The sequence below is a fragment of the Chelonia mydas genome, chromosome 1 (genome assembly GCF_015237465.2).
Source record: "Chelonia mydas isolate rCheMyd1 chromosome 1, rCheMyd1.pri.v2, whole genome shotgun sequence".
NCBI lineage: Eukaryota > Metazoa > Chordata > Testudines > Cheloniidae > Chelonia > Chelonia mydas.
Window position 1 is genome coordinate 267,241,933 of NC_057849.1, and position 6,237 is coordinate 267,248,169.

The window sequence follows — 6,237 nt, forward strand, 5'->3', positions numbered from 1 at the left end:
CCAGTGTGTGGAAATTATAACTTGGGGCAGAAAGCTCTTGCATATCTCTCTCCACATTAAGGGAGGTGGCAAATGGTATGATCTTATGCTGTACAGTTCCCTGTGCAGCGCAAGACGGTATAATTTTGGGTTTACACTCCAGAGGGGGCTGTGTGCCTTAGGAAGTGGGAGGTGCCTTAACTGAGCCTTCCCATGCAGAGCTGATCTCAGCATGTTTGTGTGTAGCTGCAGCTCGCTGTGTCCCTACCCGTATGTGTGCTGGTGGGGGCCTGAGGGCCTGTCACAGCAGTAGAGTGTAAAAGGAGTCCAGGCTGGTAGGCCAGGTGGGCTCAGTGGTACCCCAGTTCCAGGTGGCACCCTGGGGTGAACCCATCACAGGGGTCTGGATGCATGGGGTTTGGGTGGACAGGGGAGCAGCTCCCTGTACAGGGACGCTTCCCCCACATCTGAGGTGTAATGGGGGCAGAAAGCAGGGGGGTGGGTGCTTCCTGCAGCTGGAGGAGGTTTCTGGGGTGGGTCTGACCTGGCCCCGGCCCAAGTCACTCCTTGCAGGGGGAAGAGCAAGTCCTGTCCTGCCCGTCCCTAGCTCAGCTGGGACTAGCAACTGAGCCCAATGCAGGGTAGGAGCCACCGGCTGGGGCATTCTCAGCACCCACGGTGATTTACCTCTCTGCCAGCTGCTCCGGGTGCCCAAAACAATGCACCCATACTTCTGGGGAGGCGCACGTGACTGCTTTTACGGCCTCCCTTTGCTTCCCCATCAGACAGTCATTTTTCTGTGGGGAAGCAAAGAAATCTTGGGGGAACATGAATTCTGCACACATGCAGTGGCACAGAATTTCCCCAGAAGTAACATTCTGTGCAATAGTTTACCACGGACTACATGTAATTAACTATCCCATGTATAAACCTAATCTACTTGCCAATAGCTCTGGAACTGTGATTCCCAAGGCCTCCTTCCACTGGATTTTAAGATTCCCTAATTTTATATCCTCTGACCTAATGAGTTCTAAATGAAGTAGCCACTGGATTACTGAGCAATTCCCTTCCTGAAATGTGTCCATTTTAGAGCTAGGACTGAAGTTGAAAATCCTGTAAACCTAACCCCTATCTCTAAATTCTAAAAGGTTACAATTGGTGGTATCTGCAAAAAATGTTTTCCAAGTCAACCAAATTGCCCCAGTATATTTCAAGACTATATCTTGAAAACAGCAAACAGTTATTTAAGCTACAGTATACTAACTCCATTTCGCCTCAGACACATAATGTTCCTAAATTCTATTCTTAGAAACAGGTTCTGCCAGATAACAGCTTTCTGGGAGACCGACAGGAATTGCTTCAGGACTCTTAAGAAGCATGACTGCACACTTCCCAAGTACATCTGGAAATGCAGTTAATAAGAAATGGTTTCTTACTAGAACTGTGATTCTTTGGGATGCGATGCAGATGTGTATTCCACTTCGGGGTGCGCACACCCAGCCTGCTGGAGCCAGAGATTCTGCTTAGCAATACCCGTAGAGTTCTGCCACTTGCACCTTGTGGCTGTGGCCCCTCCCCTGGCTATATGAGGTGGTGCTGTCCTGACCCCCCTCAGTTCCTTTGCACCAAACACCCATGAGAGGAGACTCTGATGCAGAAGGGACAGAGGGTGGGTCATGGAATACACAATCTGCATCATATCGCCAAGAACCAGTTACAGTAAGTTACCATTTCTTCTTTTTTGTGTAGCTGCAATGTGTATTTCTCTTAGGTGACTCCCAAGTAGTATTCCCAGGAGGTGGGGCTTGGAGTTTACCTAAATAAGGATCACAGGACCACCTTTCCGAAGATTGTATCCACTCTGGAAGATGCAGTAATGGCATAATGGTCCGTAAATATATGAATGGAAAACCACATGGCAGCCTTGCAAATATTCAATTTGGATATGTTACTGAGGAATGCTATTGACATTGCTTACTCTCTTGTTGGATGCATTCTTATCTGCTGAGGAAGCATAGCCAAAGCTATTTCATATGCAGTCTTGATACAGGATGTTATCCACTGAGAGATGGTCTGTGAAGAGACTACTTGACCCTTCATGTGGTCTGCATATGATATGAACAAGCACGGTGAAACACAAAATGGTTCGGTCCAAGATATGTAGACTCTGCTCCTCCACAAATGAATGCAGCTTAGGGAAAAAAACAGATAAATATACTCCTGGTTCAAATGAAACTGAGACCCCACTTTAGACAAAAATTTGGGGTGTAGTCGTAAAATTACCTTGTCTTTGGAGAACTGTGTCTAAGGAAGCCCGGTCATCAGAGCCTGCAACTCACACACCCTCCTTGTGGATGTAATCGCTACCAGGAATGCAGTTTTCTGTCCCAAGAGGAGCAGTGGACAAGTGTCAAGGTTCCTTCCCCACTCTGAACTCTAGGGTACAGTGTGGGGACCTGCATGAAAGACCCCCTAAGCTTATTCTTACCAGCTTAGGTTAAAAACTTCCCCAAGGGACAAACTTTGCCTTGTCCTTGAACCGTATGCTGCTGCCACCACCAAGCGTTTTAAACAAAGAACAGGGAAAGAGCCCACTTGGAGACGTCTTCCCCCAAAATATTCCCCGCCAAACCCTACACCCCCTTTCCTGGGGAAGGCTTGATAAGAATCCTCACCAATTTGTACAGGTGAACACAGACCCAAACCTTTGCATCTTAAGAACAATGAAAAATCAATCAGGTTCTTAAAAGAAAAATTTTAATGAAAGCAAAGGTAAAAGAATCACCTCTGTAAAATCAGGATGGTAAATACCTTACAGGGTAATCAGATTCAAAACCTTAAGTTACAAAAAGACACAAAAACAGGACTATACATTCCATCCAGCACAGCTTATTTTACCAGCCATTAAACAAAAGGAAATCTAACGCATGTTCTAGCCAGATTACTTACTAACTTAACAGGAGTTGTAAGGCTGCATTTCTGATCTGTTCCCAGCAAAAGCATCACACAGACAGACTAAACCTTTGTCCCCCTCCCCCAGATTTGAAAGTATCTTGTCCCCTCATTGGTCATTTTTGGTCAGGTGCCAGCGAGGTTATCTTAGCTTCTTAACCCTTTACAGGTGAAAGGGTTTTGCCTCTGGCCAGGAGGGATTTTATAGCACTGTATACAGAAAAGTGGTTACCCTTCCCTTTATATTTATGACAGCAAGATACTAGGGGCTCCTCCATTTCTTTGGAGAGGTGCCTGCTCCCGAACATGAAGCGGCAGAGCTCTCGAAGCCCAAGGTTGATCTTTGACCCCATGAGGGCCTCGGTACCAGTTCAAGCCACATGGCCTGTTCGAGCAGGTGCTGCTGGAGGCGAAATGAGTCACCTGAGTTCTTTTCTTGAACAATCTAGAGATCATGCAACACTCCTTGAGGTGAGCCTTGCCGAGACAGAGTAAGCACCACATGTGGGGATTGCTCCTCCACCTGAAGGAGGACGTTTAAACCCCGGTGAGGGCATCACTAGAGAAGCAGACAACTAACGAACACTAATTACTAACAACCACTAACTCTATACGATAAGTCTATTTGCGAGGTTGTGACGCTACAACCACACAGAGCTCTGGCTCCAGCCCCGGGTGGTGAGAAGGAACTGAGGAGGGTTGGGATGGCGCTACCTCATATAGCCAGGAGATGGGCCACAGCCACAAGGCATGAGTACTGCCCCTCTATGGGTACTGCTAAGCAAAATCCCTGGCTCCGGCATGCTGGGCGTGCACACACCTAAGTGAAATACAAGTCTGCATCTACTTGAAGAACTACCAACTACTTCATTTGCCCTTAGCAGGTCATGGAGAGTGAAGAGGAAAGTCTCATTCTCTGTTAACTAAATCTGAGATAGACTGTGCTGCCCACTAACTGTTCAATGATGAGGGCCAATGTAAAGGCATATACTTGTAATAATATGGGACTGTGAGTCTCGGCCCCTGGGAGCCTACGCCTTTGGAAAATCATATGGTGGTCAGTTTTATTCTAGACTGGCTTTTTTGCCAAATCAAAAACACATCTATACTTTCCTAAAAATTCAGATGAGAACGTCAGTAGGAAACATTCTGAGGAATTAGCTTATCAGCAGAGCAATACTCAAGCAAGAAGTGTTCCATGGTAATTAGTAGAGCGGCCTGAATGTCAGGACTTCCAGTGCTAGCTCTCCCATTGTCTTGCAATGTGACCTTGGGAAGCCTCTTCTCTGTGTTTCAGTTTGCCCATCTGTGAAATGTGCCCAATAGCCACCTATCTTACAGGGGGTTTGTGAAGCTTAATTAAAATGTATGAAAGTCCTCTGAGATCCTTAAAAGAAAAGGTGCTACATTATTACAAAAATAATCATAGTTAGAAGTGCTAATTTAGAGGCTAATTAATTAAGATGAGCTATTATCAGCAGGAGAAAAAAAACTTTTGTAGTGATAATAGCTCATCTTAATTAATTAGCCTCTTAGAGTTGGTGTGGCAACTTCCACCTTTTCATGTTCTCTGTATGTATATATATCTTCTTACTATACGTTCCATTCTATTCATCTGATGACGTGAGCTGTAGCCCACGAAAGCTTATGCTCAAATAAATTTGTTAGCCTCTAAGGTGCCACAATTCCTCCTGTTCTTTTTGCGGATACAGACTAACACGGCTGCTACTCTGAAACCTGCCACAGATATTTAGGTACCTATTCCCATTTAAATTAGCTAGGGCTAGGTGCCTAAACATCTTAAAGGATCTGGGCATGAGTAACTTGACCAGAGCCAGAGCTGTCACTGAAGGGTGAACAGGCGCACTGAAGGATTGCCCTGGGAGAACTGCATAATTAAATTAATTATTTATGCTTGCAGCCTACAGTGGGACTGCAACTGTGCAGAATGGAACGTTGGTGGATGACATGATGCTTAGCCTTGTTCTCAGAGGGAGTGCAGTCACAGCGATGGGGTGAAACACTAGTGCACCATTGTGAAAACTGTCATGTGTAGCTGCGTGGTGTGGTACAAATGTCCTAGGGGTAGCAATGCTAACATTCTCCTAAAGCTTTATCAGCTTTAGACTCAGTTTTCTAGTTTTAGTTAAACTAACATATCAATCTAAATTACTGCCAAAAAGGACAATCCTGGATAATTACCAGACCATGAAAAATTACAGCTTATGTCATGCTAGGGAGCAGCTGTCCACATGACGTTGCATAATTTCATTAATAATAATACTTTGGACTTGTATAGCACCGCTCATTCAAGACTCTCAGAATACAGTAAAATCGCTCTTAAATGACCTCAGGGCATAGGCAATAATCACTTGCTGAAGAAGGTGTGTCAGAGATGTATCTGGTGAGCCAAATTTATGCTTGGTGTAATTTTACTGACTTCATTGGATTTACATCAGCAAGAGGTTTCACCTAGAGCTCCACTGAAGTCGAGAGAATTCCACCCATATGGAACAGCCTGCAGAACTGGAGTGTAAGACAGGACCTGGAGGATACTATACCCTGTTAAAAATGTAGGGGAAATTTGGGTAAGCAGAATGTAATTATTCAAGTAAAAGCTTATGTAGAACTAGGCTTTTTTGGGCAGGGACTATCATTTATTACATGTTCGTGCAGCACCTAGCACAAAGGCCCAACCTCACTATGGCCTTTAGGAGCTATCACAATATGAATGTTAAATAATAATAATGAACATATATCTATTATGCATCATTTTCATAGAAGCTAAAATAATGTATCTTTTGATATAGCTAAGGGGAAAGCCCCCCTTTCCAGTAGGAAATGGAGTAATAAACAATGCTGGTATGAATTTAAAGAAAGGATAATGGCACAGGTAAGAAACCAACAAGAACTGCTTCTAGAAAGAAGGGCCTCTTTCTCAAGGGGACTAAAACTGGATAAGCCATTGTGGGAAAAATATTGCCATATGAGAAGAAATGAGGAGATAGAGACCCTACAATCTGCTTTCAGAATGCTGTCTCTGTGCCCATGGCTTCTACAAGCCTGTTACCATTTAAAAACTTGCTATTGTGTGGGGGAGAAAAAGCATATTGAGCCATGCACACAATCAAACGTTTTTAATACAAGATAGGAAATTTTAAAGGACAATGTGTGTTTGCGTCAAGCTGAAAGAAGGCAACTCCTACTACCTGGATAACATTTAAAAAATGTTGTTTTGGAACCCATACATTATAGCCTGTGTGGAAATCCATTTTTTTCCAATCTATTTTTTCTTGCCCTTTTCCC